Source organism: Hipposideros armiger, unplaced genomic scaffold, assembly GCF_001890085.2.
Source record: "Hipposideros armiger isolate ML-2016 unplaced genomic scaffold, ASM189008v1 scaffold_64, whole genome shotgun sequence".
In the NCBI taxonomy this organism is placed as follows: Eukaryota; Metazoa; Chordata; class Mammalia; order Chiroptera; family Hipposideridae; genus Hipposideros; species Hipposideros armiger.
In genome coordinates this window covers 4622496-4638454 of record NW_017731414.1, presented here as the reverse complement: position 1 = coordinate 4638454, position 15959 = coordinate 4622496, and positions in this window count along the sequence as shown.

Genomic DNA, 15959 nt, shown 5'->3' with positions numbered 1-15959 from the left:
GAAAGCCTGGGCAGTTGTCGTTGGGGCTGGTCACACACAGAGATGTCCAGAGGTCACTAGGGAATGACCCATTACCTGGAAGGGGGAAGACACCCTTTGTGGAGGGGAGTCAGCGATCTGGCTGGGGCCACGGTGGTTGGGTTGGACTGCCTCTGCTCAATGGTATCACCTGTCTGGTTGCATCTCAGAGCGGGTCCTGCTACTGTGCAAAGTTGAGAGGGGGTGATGAGCAGTGGATGGGGAGCAGGTCGTGCACACTGATCACTAAAAGGCAGTGTGCACTGGGGCAATAGCATTGGGTGGCACTGGGCAGTGATGTCTAGTTCCATTCATTCGTTCTCTGACTGCTCATAGAGCACGGACGAGGGCAGGGCCTCGTGCTGTATTTACCTGCGGATATAGCCATGAAAAAGACAGATGCGTGACTATCGCCAGGAGCTCACAGCCTGGTGATGACGCAGACAAGTAAACATGGCAGAGTCAGCTGTAGAGTAGAAAGAGAAGCACAGGGTCTGGAATGGTTAATTCTATGTGTCAACCTGGCGAGCTCATGGTACCCAGGTGTTGGTCAAGCACCAGTCTAGATTTCCCTGTGAAGATAGTTTTTAGATGAGATTAACATTTAAGTCAGTGGACTTTGAATAAAGCAGAGGACTCTTCATAGGGTGGTGGGCCTCGTCCAATCAGTTGAAGGCCTTATGAGAAAAGAGACAGAGGTCCTCCGGGGAAAAGGAAATTCTGGCCTTCAGATCTGAAGTACAATATCAACTCTTCCCTGGGTCTCCAACCTGCTGGCCTACCCTGCAGATTTTGGACTTGCCCACCTCTACAACTGCATGAGTCAATCCCTTTGTCTCTCTGGAGAACACTGACTAATACAGGGTCCTATAGGAGTACCTTGGAAGGGATTGGGGGCAGGAAAGGCTTCCTGGAGGAGGCAAGCTAGGCTCTGACATGTCTGCAGTTAAGGAAGAGGAGGAAGGATGCTTGAGGCAACAAGTGCATCGGGAGGGAAATGGTGGCATGGCTTGAATCGTGACAATGGGCCATGCTGTCTGAATCTATCTAGCCTGTGTGTGCTTACTAACTAGCTCACTGGCCTTGGGCAGGGCCCCGACTTCTCTGAATTTCAGTGTCCTCCATTGTGCAATGGTAATGATAGCCCCAACAACCTCCTTCGAGGAGCTTTGGGAGGATGCAAATGAGATGCTGGAGGTGACCAGCTGAGTGGATGGTCAGGAGTGGAGGGATGTAAGGGGTGTGCAGCCCTTCGAGGCTTTGGCAGGACAGTGTGGCGGCCGTTGCACAGGTGGAGAGCCCAGAACACGTGGCACAGAAAAGCCTGGCTAAGCGGGCAAGAGGAGGCTCTTCCCTGACTTGTGGGGACTCTTCAGGCCTCAGTATTCTCATCTGTGAAATGGAAGTGAACAGCCCCTTAGGGTTGGTCTCGAGCATCAAATGAGACAATCTGTTGATTGCAAATAGGTTGAACATGAAAGAAGTGATAGACTGCAATGCGTTGTTACGGTCGGTGATCAGGAGTAAGAGGGAGGGGAGCAGGCTGGGCCCAGGCAAGTGAGGCCCTTGGGGTGCAACGTTCGAGGAGGCGCTCCCCCTGTGGATTGGGCCCTGAGAGGAAGGGCCTCCTTAGCTGTTGCTCACTTCCCTCTAGTGTGGACCCTGGAGGTAAGGCATGAATTCACGCAGGAGAGATGGGTGCTTTGGTGGCCAGTTGGACTTGAATGTTCTTTGAAAGGCTTGATTGACTTTTCTGCAGGTCGCGCTCTGCCCGAGGGGACAGTGCCACGCTGCCTGGGGTGGCGAGTTTTCTCGTGCCGTGGTTCTCAGAGTGGGGTCTGGAACTGCAGCATCAGTACCACCTGGGAACTTGGTAGAAACATAAATGCCTGGCCCCACCTGGACCCACTGGACCAGAAACTGGGGATGGGGCTCAGACATTTGCCTTTTAATCAGCCTTCCAGAGGATTCCAAGGCCACCAGTGTGTGAGGACCGCCGTGCCCACTGTGCTGTGGCCTAGGCACATGGCAAGAGTGGGGAGAGACTTCATGGATTGACTAAAACAATTCACCTGTGCAGAAAACAACTCTTCCCTTCTTGACTTCCTCCTTGGCCACATTTCCCCTCCTTTTCTGTCTCTTGCTTTTTTCCCTCCATCCAAGACATGACATCCACCTTCACTAGAGTTGGTCCCAGAGTCTCAGGTTCTCTGGCTTATCTGGGAGAATGGAAGCATAGTTCTAACACTGCTTCCACCTTAAAAAACAACAACAAAAAACACAAATGACTAACAAGTATCTGAAGAGAGGTTCAAATACTATGAATGAGAGAGATGTAAATTTAAACAACTGAGACATGACGTTGCCCTCAGCAGAATGGCAAAGTCAGAAAGGCGGACAAAACGGAGGTGATGAGGACGTGTAAAGACCTCTCCTGAATCGCAGGTGGGCATGAAAACTGTGTGTTTATTTTGGAAATCAATCTGGCAAATTCAGCGCTATTTATTTTCTATTATTATTATTATTATTATTATTATTATTTTTAAAGTACATTAAAAAATTGTTTTTTTATTGGGGTAAAGTGTGTTTTTCCAGGACCCATCAGCTCCAAGTCAAGCAGTCATTTCAATCTAGTTGTGGAGGGCATAGCTCAGTAGCTCATGTGGGGATCAAACCGGCAACCTTGGTTGAGCTATGAGTACTGTGCTCTAACCACCTGAGCTAATCGGCTGCCCCTTCTTTAATTATTTTTATTGAACATACCTCATATAGTGCTTACTGTGTTTTAGAAGCTGTTCTAGGCAATTTACAAATGCCAACTCAAATCATGACTAATTTATTTAATTGTGTTGTGTGTTTGCCTTACGATCCAGAGGTCCCACTGTTAGGATGGGTCCTGGATAAGGTCTCCCACAGTCGATAAAGGGACATGTACGGAGTGTGTTGTTTGTGGCAGAGGGAAGCTGGGGACCCCTTGATGTCTGTCAGTGGAGGATGGACAAGTGGACAGAGATGGGTGCGTCCTGTGGGACCCTCCATGTGTTGGAATCATTGAACCAGATACCTACAGGAAGCAGCAGATCTCAAAAAAGCAGTGTTGACTAAAAAAAGTACAATGCAGAGTAGCATTCATAACACAATACTATTAATGAAAATTCTACACACATACAACACTCCATAATTTACAGGGATATGCACATATTTCAGGATGTGCGGTGAACCTATCAGAGCAGGTGCCTAGTGGGGGAGGAGGTTTCAGACAGGGGCCTCTGATGGAAGGGAAGGGAAAACTGGATGCGGTCTTCCTAATGAGCTAAGCGCTGAGGGTCATGAGGAACCCAGCTGTCTGAACCTGTGCTCACGGATGAAGAATGAAGCTGCCTTTCCCTGTCAATGGCTTAAAGCTGAAGGAGAGCAGGCCTGAGGGCGGAAGGGCGGAGTTTGGCCAGAATTTCATTCTAAAACCTGTCATTCAATCTCTGTAAAATGGGAATAATAATAATAAAATAAAGGTAGTTATGACAGCCATGTCACATGGTCTAAAGTGGCCCATAAGAGGCACCTAACAGTGAGCTGTTTTCACTTGCACGTGTAAAAAAAGGAGAGAGACTGGTCTAATAAGCCGCCCGCTCCAGGTTCAGCAATTGTCAACACGTGATCAGTTGGAGGATTTGCTGGTAGAAGGGATCTTAGATAAGAATGACAACAACGCCTTACATTTGCATAGAATATTATTAAGTCTTATACACAAACACCTTTTACATACAGTATTTCATTTGGGTTTCACAACAACCCATGAAGAAGATATTGCCATTCCCGGTTTAGATGTGAAAAGACTGGGGCCAGTGCAGTGCAGTGACTTGTCTGAGATCGCTCTGCCAGGGGCCGCCCTCTTCTGTGAGCAGTGGTTGTCACTCATTAGTAGGGTGGTCTTGGGCGAGCCTCCCCCCATGTCTGGGCCTCGCCTCTAGCCTACCCCCAGAGGCCCCTCCTTGGCCTGGGGAATTTCTGTGCATCTGCCCTGCCCCTCCTCCAGCTCACTGCCATCACTCCCCAGTGTGTCCTAGTTAATGGGAAGTGGAACAGTTTAGAAACAACCCAGAAAGCAGAGACGGGCAGCCCGTGCCGCCTTACAGTCCCCACTCCAGGGCCCGGCGCTGGCGCCCGGCCACTGGTTGGAAAGAGGAACCCCCAGGAGGTGGCAGTGGTGGTGGGTGGGCTGGGAGAGAGGCCCCCAGACCTCCCTGGGTTCTGCTCAGAGCTCCGCATGGCTGTTGGGCTGGGGACTGGAGAGAGGCAGAAAGAAAACAGGGAGGTTTTTGCTGCTCCCTCTGGGTACACTCCGCTCCCAGCCAGCGCTGAGACCAGGCTCCAGAAACAGACTCTGTCTTTTTTTAACCACTTTTTTCCCTATGGTGACCCACTTTTGTAGCTGAGGCCCCAAGTCGCTCTGGCCATGCCTGTGAGTGGTTCTTCTGAAGTACAGGCTCCCTAGTCAGTCCTCGCCGGCACTGGGGTTGGGAGGCCTCCCCCGCCCCCGCTCCTGTCCTGTCCCTCCCCGAGGCTTAGGGCCGTGGAAAAAGTGCCCCAGGTTCCTGGAGACACCATTCCCTTCCTCTGGTCTGGACTCCTGGCTTTGTTTTTGAGACACAAATGGGAACTCCTGCTCCTGTGTTCTTAGTCACTTGGCATGGGGCCTTCGGGAGGTGACCATGGTTGGGACAGGGAGCGATGGACAAGGAAGTGATGGTGGCAGCCAGGGACGCATGGTCCAATGGTCATTCAACATTTATGCATTGACCACTCCCTGAACACCCAGCCCTGAGGATGCAGGGGGCTCATAGGGCTACAGTGGGAACAGGGGGCTCTTTGGGGAGGGGGTTGAGGATGTACCCACGGAGACAGATGTAGAGAATTCCTATTTTGTGACTGGTATGGACTGGGGAATACTGGACACTCTGCAGGAAGAGGGCCGTGGTCCTGCACTCAGGGACTTACTATTATGTCATATACACACACGCACACGCACACGCACGCGTGCACACAGACACACTCACAGGGAAGTCATGAAGAACCGTTAAGCACTTGGGTTCTGTAGGTGTAACTGAGGTGTTCTGAGGAGAGATTAGTTCAGTTGGAACAAACAAAGGAGGTTTTATGGGGGGAATAGTGTGTGCATCTTGCACTCTGTGTGTAGGGTTGGCGTTCCAGGCAGTGGAACAGCATGAAAAAAGGGTGGAGATTCACATGAGCCTTATTTATTCAGAGCACCCCAAAGGAGACCCATGGCAGTGTCCACCATAGTCCTCTCGACGTCCCTGCAGAGTGCACAGCCACGGGAGGTGAAGGCAGGCAGAACCAGTTATTTCCAGACCCATGGAGCCTGGCAAACGCTGGGCTGTGAATGTTGTCGTACTGTGGTTAGTCCAGTCCAGGCATGGGGGACAGTTCTGGATTATCTAGTCAAGCCCAGAGGTGGCAGCAGGTGTGGGAGGGAGAACTGGGCACCGCAGAGGCCTCGGTGGGACCAGCAGAGGCTCTGTCCCCTGGGTGCTGTGAACCCAAGATGCTTCTCCCCCTTTCCCATGCTTGTCAGGTCTTTATCCTTTTCCCTGGAGTAGGGATAGTGATGCCAGCACCAGTAAGGGTTGTGGTGGCAATTAAATGAAGAGGGCATCTCACTTCCTAGCATGGAATTGGACCCTCCGTGGGCAGCTGGTGATGAGCGCTCTTTTGTTTACAGGGGCCTCTTTCTTCACCTGGCGAGTGCCTTTGGTTCCCTGAAGCTCCGCGCTAGCTCTGGCTGGGGCATCTGCACTCCGACCCTCCCTGGGCACCCCTGTGACATAGCCCTGAAGGTGGCATGCCCACATAGTGTCAAGGTCTCCCCACAGGAGCAGGGACTGTGGCTTATTTGTTCTCTGTATCCCCAGCGCCTGCAACCTGCCTCATGGGAACGGCTCAGGAGCATTTCTGAACGAATGCATGAAAATTGTGTAAGTGCTTTGTAAATTGGTCAGAACTTACAGTAGTTCGTTAATATGCTTCTCCCGAGAGCGAGCCTTGGGTAAATACATAATGAAGTAACAGAGCCTGATTTCAAGGCTACGGGCCAGACTAGAGCTGGCCCTGCAGGACGGTTTGAGGGTGGGGTGGGGTACGGTCCCATCTGCAGACTCCCGCCCTCTGCAGCCCCTCGGCAGCCCTCTGCCAGCCCACAGGTCCAGCCTCCCTGGCACCACACAAGGCAGCCTGTATCAGCAATACTCTTTTCATGGGAAATTTGAATTCCCCCCCATTTAAGTTTTTGGTTCTGATTATAAAATCAATCATTGTTAAGCACTCAAATTTCAAACAGGAAGGAAATATTTAACATGTCTAACCTGAAAAGTAAAAAAATAAATCCCTTCTTATCCATCCCTGGGCCATGTGAAATAGCTTGGGTATGTCCTTACAGATTTTTTTTCTGGTTTATCCACTGACTTTGTTTGTTTATGTGCAAGAGCAGGACCATTAAGCATAGTTCTACAGCTTCCTTATATCATTGAGCAACATATTGTGGACATCGTGGATGGTTCTTTAAACTATACCACATTCTTTTTAATGGCCACATAATATTCCACGATATTCAGGAGGCACCACTTATTTAACCAATCCTCCACTGAGGGACCTCTGATGGTTCTAAATGGAAATTGCATTTTGAAGAAGGCCTGAGGGGTGAGGTCGATGGTTGACTGATAAATGCATAATGCTTTTAGGATTATAGGCACGATGTTTACACTTCCGTTGTCCATCTCTTTCTCCTGGTGCTGTCTTTATGAGATGGCAAAACCACACCCCTATCATTCCCTGCTCCTCTCCCAGAGTGGGTGTCACTGCAGGTCCCAAGCACGTCCCACCCACCTCTCCTCCGTTCACAGCTTTGCCAACCTAAACTCACACTCTGGGGCTGTCTGTCTTCTCTCAGCTGGGTCTGGCAGCCTACCTGTTTGCTCAGCTTGGGGTTTGACAGTGGAGGGTCTTGACACACACCTGGATCCTTGCCGGGAGCCTGGGCCAGGGCAAACAGTGAGGCAGGGGATGAGATGAGGTGAGAGAGGTAGGTGGTTGCAGGGGTGATAGTCACAAGATGGGCAGGTCATCCCCTTCTGGGAGAGGGGAAGCCAGGGAGGACAGAGGCTGCTGTTGGTTGTGGCCTTTTAGAACTTTGGAGGATGCAAATGAGGCCTCTGGTGACTATGAATATTCATCAGGATCTGTCCCTCCTGAGCAGTGGGAATTCCTCCAGGCTTGCTAATGAACCTGGCAGGCAAAGTGTGGGATGTGGTCTTTCTTTATCCTGCCTTCCCTCTTTCCCAGCCTCCTCTCAGGATTCCTGACCTGCGGAGTGTGGCAGAGGCAGAACCAGGGAATGAGGCCTGGGATCTGTGTTTCGTGCCCAATTTTCAGGTTTTACTCAGACTTCTGGGCCTTGAATTCCTCCCTGTCCTCCTCTTCTGTGAAAACCATCACCAAGGCCACCTCTAGGAAACAGCCTGAGGCAGAAGTAGGGGAGACTCATAGGGAGCTGGATAGAATCTTAGGTACTGTTTAATCAGATGGGGAAACTGAGGCTAAGAATGTCAATGGTTTGCCCAAGTCATAATGACGTTTAAGTGATAGGATCGGAGTTAAGCCCCTGCACATTCTTACCTCTCTGCTCACCATTGTCCATTTGCTGAGGCCCTACACCCAGTGAATCCCATCTTGGCATCTTTGTGTACTGGGGTCTAATCCACTTCTTCCAGGAAGGCTTCCTGGTGTGCCCAGCCCACAGCATTTCTGCTTCCTAGACTCCCTGCCACCTTCCTTGGCTAAAACCCTCTCTCCACACTTGGCACAGACATCCTGGCTGTGTTGTGTATCTTTTCAGGAGCTTCTGGTTCCTGAACTTTGGGTGGGGCCCATGTCTCCCACACCCAGAAGTGTGGAAGGGCCTACTTTGTGAATAAAATCAGGGCATGAGGCCTGGCTACTATGACCATGTTGTAGGAAACACAGGAAAAACATGTGTGAAATCAGGACTGTCCAGGTTAGAGTAGCCAGTGAAAAATACATGTGCATGGATTGAGTCACAGAGTGAGACAGAGAGAAAAGAGGAATCGCAGAGCTCGTCTCTAGGCCAATGGATTTGAACTTTTCTCTCTCTCTTTCTTAACAACCACCAAATGGTTTGTTTCTTTCTCCCCCCAAGTGAAATCTTACCCAAAGCCTTACAAATAAGAGAGACAAAAGCAGGGCTGCTCAGGTGCAGGATGAGACGACAGGCCCAAGTCGCCTCGTTAACGCCTCCCCTTGTCTCCTCAGCAACAACCCCTGAGCGTGCTCATTACACAGATCAAGAAACTGAGGCCCCGAGAGGGACAGGATTTGCTGGAAGTCACACAGCTCTGTAATAGCAGAAGCAGAATTAGAAATCACATCTCAGATGCCCCTGGGGAGCCTTGCCTACCAGACCCTGAGTTTTTGGCGTGCACCTCAGGTAAATTCTGGGCCAGTCAGGCAAGTGGGTCTCCATTCCCCTCTATCTGCCATTGACAGCCAGGGCCTCATGGATACAGAGAGCTGCAACGTTTGTCTCTGCTGACATTTTGAAGAGTGGAGTGGGGAGGGGTTAGGAGGAAGTACGTGGGCAGAGCAGAGGGGAGAATTTGATCTGGGTGACAGTGCTGGCCTCTGGATCTCATTTGGTTCAGGCTGAGGGGTGGGAGGAGGAGGGGGACACTATTGCTGCTTCATCTCATTGAGGGAGGCGAAGGGATGAGGATTTGCACGGAGCTGAAACCCAGGCCTGTGCCTCTGCAGACTCGATGGTGACCATTAGCGCAGCTGGGGGACGGCCAACCTGTCTGTGGTTCCTCTCATCATGCTCCCAACAGGCTCCTGTGGACATTGACAGGCCTGCTCTGCCCGCCCTGCCCTTCACACTGAGCACCTCTGCTTTCTGCTCTGTGCCTTCTCCCTGCTTCTTCCCAATTTGGGGCCCTTCCCTCTTTCCCTCCTTTCTTCCACCGTTTTTGGGGAATTCCATTTGACACTCCATCTAGGGGACCTTGAGCACTCAGGGATGAAAGCTGGAGGATGTGGAACTGGCATAAAAGGAGGAAGGACAAATGTCTCTCAGGGAGGACATTTAGCCCCAGGGAGCAGGCAGGGTTGGGTCAGCTGGGACTGACAGTTCCAGGAGTTCCTGGGAGCACACTGCCCAGGGCTGCTCAGTGCCTCCGTTTCCTCACCCAGAACAAGGGAGGTGTTCTCACCTTCCTTTCCTGCCTGGCGAAGGTGTTGGAGGGCGACTTGTTACTTGTAATCAAATCATGGGCGCCCAAACAGAGGCCAAGAAATGTGTGTGGGCTTATTAACTGCACTTCCTGGAGCAAAAGGTAGAGTATAACTATAACCCAGGAGGGGGGCGCCCCTCACCCCCTGGGAATGTTGCCCAGAGACTGGACCTAGGGCAGCCTGAAGATCTGACTCAGCCTGGGGTTCCAGTAGCCTCTGAGAATGGAGGCAGGTGGAGTAGATCAAGAGTCCTTCCCAAGCAGACCATGACACAGGGCCACATGTAGTCACCAAAGGGGGCAGGCTGGGCAAGGATGCCAGCAGGGAGAGGGTGCAGTCCCTTTCAGTGCCCTGGGGCTTGGTGGTCAGTAGTCTTTGCTATCTGGAAACTTCCTTGTAGCACACCTTTCCATGGTCCCCTCACAGAAGGTCTCCAAGCAGAAACTCCTATGCACTGGGACACAGCATTGAATATCATCTAATACATCCAACTAACTGCACCTCTCTATAAAATCTCTTTGTTTCTATAGAAACTGAGTGTCTGCAATCACCTAGCTGTGTGATATTGTTTATCACTCCCTCTCCCTGAGCCTCAGTTTATTCATCTGCAAAATGGAAGGGTAAAGGTGATGAGAGGTTGGACCTCATTATCTCTAAGGATATTCCAGTTCAATGCTGATGTTTCAAGCCTAGGAATCCTTGCTACTTGCTGAAGTTCCCTCTCTTACTCGCTCTGGTGGTGTAACAACCCTCCACCCACTGGATTCCAAGGCAGGCCCCCTCCACCGACCCTGTCACCTTTTCCTAAGACTCTGCTGAGATATTGCTGGTAGCTGATCACAATCGCTAGAGTCGTGCCCCAACCCCACTCTGCAGTTCTGCATGACCTTTCCAAATCCCTTCTGCGTTCTCAGGTGGAGATGTCACATACTCTTCCATCCATCCATCCATCCATCCATCCATCCATCCATCCATCCATCCTAAAAAATAATTATTTAGAATGCCCATTATGAGCCAAGTGCTCTGCTAGGTGCTAGATGTACAGAGATAAGAAGTCATAGCCCCTGTATCCAGGAACTTATTGTCCAAGAGATCCTCAATGGGCAATATACAGGAATTATCATACAAAACACAACAGGGTTTTGAAGTTAGCCCTGGTTTTGATTTCAGTCACCGCCACGCCTTAACTTTTCTGAATCTGTTTCTTCACTTGTAAAGTGGAGGTAATAATACCGGGCATATTGAAGGTAGAGACCAATCTCAACAAATGATATTCTTCTCTCTCCATAAGTGAGGTACAAAAAAATGTAGCACGCAGTACAAAACAGAGAGGACTTCCTGAGTCCTGGAATAGCTGAATAGTCTCAGAATGGCTGACATCTGAGAGAGGCACTGAAGCAAAGGGAATTCTAGTGTGAACCAAGATGAGAGAGTGTAGGGTATCACCACACAGCAAGCAGTAAGCTTGATCCGAGATATGTGGGAAGCAGTAGGGGAAAGCAAAATAGAGAGCAGGTTGGAGCTAAGTGAGGAGGGTATGGACTACCAGGCCCAGGAGGGAGCTTTGTTTCTGGAGGCCACGGAGAGGAGACATGGCTCCTTGGCTTCCAGGGTAAAGCTAGACTCCAAGCCCCTTGGTGACTAAGCCATGAGCTTCCTCTTGGAGACACAAATCAGGATCTGATGATGAGATTGTCATGGGAGGACCCCAATCCAGTGTCGGGACTAGCTGAGTGACCTTGGGTGAGTCCCTTCCCCTAACTGGGTCCTTATGAGTAAAAGTAGGGTCTTGGATGAAATGGTTCCTCCAGCTTTGAGTTCTTTCCTTAGTGTCTCCTCTCCTGCCTGCCTCTTCCAGCTTTACCTGCTTCTGTCCACGCCTCTCTCCAGCTGATTTGCCCTCTGCTGTGTTGCACCAGAGCGGAGGGATTGGAGAAGTCACACCTCCTTCCTGGCACTGAGTATCCCAACTTTGCTTTGGGAAGCCACTGGTCATGAAGGTGAACTGGCTCTCGTCTCTGTTCAGGTCTCCTCAGCAAGGCTGTCTACGAGCTGAAATGGGCACTGCCTTTCTCTTCCCTCAGGGGGCTGGGGAGGTGCTGGGTGGGGCAGGGGACCCTCACCAGACCCCCATAACTATCTGGGCCCGTCAGAGAGTGCCCAACAACTAGGCAGCTGGGGTTATACCGCCCTGAAGCCCCTCTGGACCCTGACAGAGAGCAGCCCGGGAGGAGGCCAGTGGCGCTCCTTCCAGGAGTGGGAGCAGTTGGTTGGTGGTCCCTGTCAGAAGCAAGAGCCCTGCTCCTGGGGGAGGTTGGGTTGGTCTGGTGGCAGAGCCTTCCAAGCTGGTGCCTGGGGCTAGAAATCTTCCATGGCTGCCAGGGGTGGGGTTGGTGTGTGTCCAGCTATCTTTTCTCCCTACCTGGACAGAGCAGGTCACACAGCCAGAACTAACTTGATGAGTAAGTATGGGAGGCATCTGCCCACAAGGGTTACTAAACGTTACAGGGAACCCTTTCTGCCCCCTCATGTCTCTCCTATGCCACTCCAAGCGCCTTATTCAAATTAACCACTCCTGGCACAGGCCATACCTTCAAATGACATCAGCCCACACTTCTGTGGAGGTTTAATGATGGCCAGCTAAGAGTTGGACAGGTCTCAGGAGAAGGGGACAGAGACTAAAAAAGGTGAAAAACACATGCTGTATGCCCACAGCCATCAGCAAGTCCTTTGGACCTGGTCAGCCTGGGGAGGCCACTAGCCTGAAATCGACTCCTCTGGGCTGCCTCAGGGGAGGCCCCACTAGTGCCACAATGAGGGGGGCCATGAAACCAGGCTAGACCTGGGGTCACGACTGGCTCCCTAACTTTCTAGCTGGGTCACGTTGGGCAAGTAACCTGTCCTCTCCAACCTCAGTTTCTTCATCTGTAGGATGGTGTGCTGTGAGGAATAAATGAGAAAATATGGAGCATTTGGAATAGTGCCAGCCACACAATTGGTGTACAAAGGAAAAGGAATCCTGCTGTTATGGCAGGAGAGGCCCTAGCCCGATGTCCCACAAAGCCCCGATCTTCCTGTCTGCTTAGTGCTCCCGCTGTCCGTCAGTCTATCTTTCTTACTAAGCTCCTTTTTATCGGCCTCTGTTCTTCTCCTCCATCGCTCAGCTCATCTCTCTATCTCTGTCCCCTGTCATGTTATCATGGCCTATCTTGCTCTCATCTTGTGCTCTCTGCCTGCCTCTCTCCCTCCTGGTCCCTCCATCCCTGTCCCCCCTCCCTGCTCTGGCTATCGCCTTGCCATCTGTTTGGCAGTCTGGCCAGCACTCAGGGTGTCTCCCCACCCTTGTCCATCACTACCACCCCCTCCCCACTGCCCTTCCTTTGGGATCTCCCCGGCTGAGTCGTTGCCCCCCCCCTACCTCCCTCGGGCCCCTTCTTCCCCTCCCACAGCCCTAGTCAGAGTCTTTTCCTGGCACCCGGCACCCCCACCCGGGATAAGCAGCCAGAGTGGAGCAATGTATGCAGATGAGGGCCAACGCAGCCTCCCAGGCGAGGGCCAGCCTGCTAATTCCTCCGCTCTGGGTGGAGGAAGCAGGGGCTTCATTCAATTATGTCACATCCACTCAGCCGCTCCACCCAGATGATACAGAGCAGCCCGCTTGCCCTTCCCTACCAGGATCTAATGGAGAGAGATCTCCTTCGGCCTGGCTAACCACAGGGGCCTCCAGGAATGGGGATGGGCCTGGCCTGTCTGGCCTCAGGGTTCTCAGCCTGCTGTGATTCGTTGTTCGCCCTAATTACACCCAACAGTTGGCCTCTGGAGTTTGTCCCTCTCACCTTAATGGCTGTGGAATTGAATCTAAGGGCCTCTCCATTCCATTACTGTCCCCCACCAAACCCCAGCCCCCACTTGACGGCTGCCTGCAGGAGCCAGGCCAGCCAAGCCTCTCCTGTGAGGTGTGAGGCCTGGGGGAGCGTAGACCTGGGAGGTGACAGAGGGACAGAGGGTCTTGGATCCAGGCCAGGCTGCAGCTCTAGTCTTAAGTACAGACAGACGGGCATTACTGGGAGGTTTCATCTGGGCATTGAATGTTTACTGACTAAGGTTACTCAAGGTGCTGTAAGAGATTCCAGAGAAGCCCCAAGTCCTGTCCCTTTCCTCACGAAGCTCACCCCAAAGAGATGAAGCCAACAGAATGAAATAATTAAGGGCAGTGCCGACCATAAATAGCATTGGATTCAGAGAAGGGAAGATCAAATAACTGGAGAGCAAACATTTATTGGGAATTTACAGGTGGCAAGTTCTTTCATGTGTGTTGCACCATTTACTTCTCAACCGGTCTGTAAGGAAGCGATTGTCTCCATTCTCAGGTTGGGGGACTGAGGCCCAGAGATATCAGAAGGCTTATCTGACCTCAAGCACCTGGTAAATGACAGAGCCAGTGCTCAGGGCCCTGGGCCAAGTCCTTCCTTTTCCACTGGCTCTTAGGGGCTGGGGTGAACAGGGAAGGCTCTGAGGCAGGACCCAATGGGCTGAGGGAAGGAGTGAGGATGCTTCAGGTGGGGGGACAGCTTGAGCAGAGTTTAGTAACACAATTGATAACACCGAGAGTAGGAAAGTGAGAGGACTGCTATAGGGGCATGCTGTGAGGAATATGGGAAATGGAGGGGCGGTGGTGGGCCTTAAATAACTCACAGGAGAGTCTGGACCTCAAACTTTGGGAGAGGGGGTTCACCTTCCACAGAACGACCAGTAGAACAGTGTAGTGGAATGAATTGTGTGCCCACAAAAGATATGTCCAAATTCTAAACCCCAATATCTGGGAATGTGACCCTATTTGAAAGTAGGGTCTTTGCACATACAATTATGGATCTCAAAAGTAGATCATCCTGGATTTAAGATGGGCCCTAAATCCAATGATTGGTGTCCTTATAAGAGAAAGGATAGGGAGACAGAAGGGAAGGCCATGTCAAGACAGAGGCAGAGATTGGAGGGATGCAGCCCCAAGCCAAGGAAAGCTGGGAGACACCAGGAGCTGGAAGAGGCCAGGAAGGATTCTCTCCTAGAGCCTTTGGAGGGAGCATAGCCTTGCTGACACCTTGATTTTGGACTTCTGGCCTCCAGAACTGTGAGAGAATAAATTTCTTTTGTTTTCTTCCACCCAGTTTGATGTAATTTGCTACTGCAGCCACAAGAAACGAGCACAGCTAGGAATTCATCTGTCCCGCACAAGGGGAGTGGCAAGCAGTGAAGGCTGGTAGGGGCAGTTTGGGTCCCACCACACTCCCCTGTGTGGCTCATGGCAGCAAGACTGACCAGAGATTTCAGTTTCTTGCCCCTTACCTTTTGTGAGGAAGGATGTGCTGAGTCACAGAACGAGGGTTCCTCTGAGAGCCTGAGGGAGGCAGTGTTAGGCCAGCGGGGAAGCAGACCTTACTTACCCCATGGGGTGGTAAATGCGCAGACCACACACCCTGCCTGTGAGAGGAGACCCTGCTGGAAATATAAACAGGCCACTCGCGGTGTCACTCACTTTGTGGATGATGGCTCCACGACGTGATATTAAAAGAAATAAAGGATGTTCAAGAAGAGAGTGTGGAAAAGCAACCACTCCCAACATGCATGACTCCAGAGTCATCCCTCAAGGCACGTCCTGAACCATGTCTTCCTGGGCTGGGTCAGCAGGGTTTCACCTCAGATGATAAATTCTCAGACCTGATACAGTAGTAAGTCCAGGCCAGTTATTCTGTGAGAACTGGTGCCTGATTTTCCACCTCCACTCTCGCCCCACGGGCCTTGACTGAAGCATCAGACTCGTGTCTATGACTGCTTCCCCCAGTGGCTCCTGGACTCCATTCCGCCGAGTCTGAAGTGCAGCCTTCAACAAGACAGTCTTGAGTTTCGCTTCCAGAGGAGTTTGTGACCGACTGAGACATCTCCATGGGGATCAATGCAGAGAGTGAGGACTGGAGTGTGTCGGAGTGTTAAGGGACTATATCTTAAAATGATATATTTTTTATATCAGAATATAGGCATTATATTAAGGAGGAATACAGAGGCCTAGGGCTTGAGCTACCCTCGAAGGTGCCTCTTTTCATATGGAAACATACATCAGGGAGGGTGAGGAGATGGGGCTGTGAGGCCGTTTATTTGACCACAGGCTTCAGTGCCCAGCACGTTCCTCTCTTTCCTCCCTGCTGCTGGCAGCTCTGTTTGGCTGTGGCTTTTTCCACTATAAAGGGCGGGATGTTTTCCAGCGCACCCTCCACTTGAGTCATCCTCATATACCCCAGTCTTCTCCCTGCCCCCTCCCTGCCAGCCCATCACCATGCGCCGCAGGCCACTGTCAGCGTCAGAGGCCCCCATCCTGCTTTTAGTTTATTTTTTAAGAGAATACTCTTACTGAGGGCTGCCTCAGGTTCTCTGTCTATAAAATGGGGCAAGTTATATAGCTTTGTGCAGGACTGAAGCAGAAAGGGTCTCCCAGTCTCCCTCTGTCATTTTCCTCTCTCTCGAGCTCCATATCCTGGCCCAGTCCCTTTCTTCCTCCAGCTGGGAAGGCACATTCAAGGTGTGTACGCACCAGCCCGTGTGTGTGTGTGTGTGTGTGTGTGTGTGTG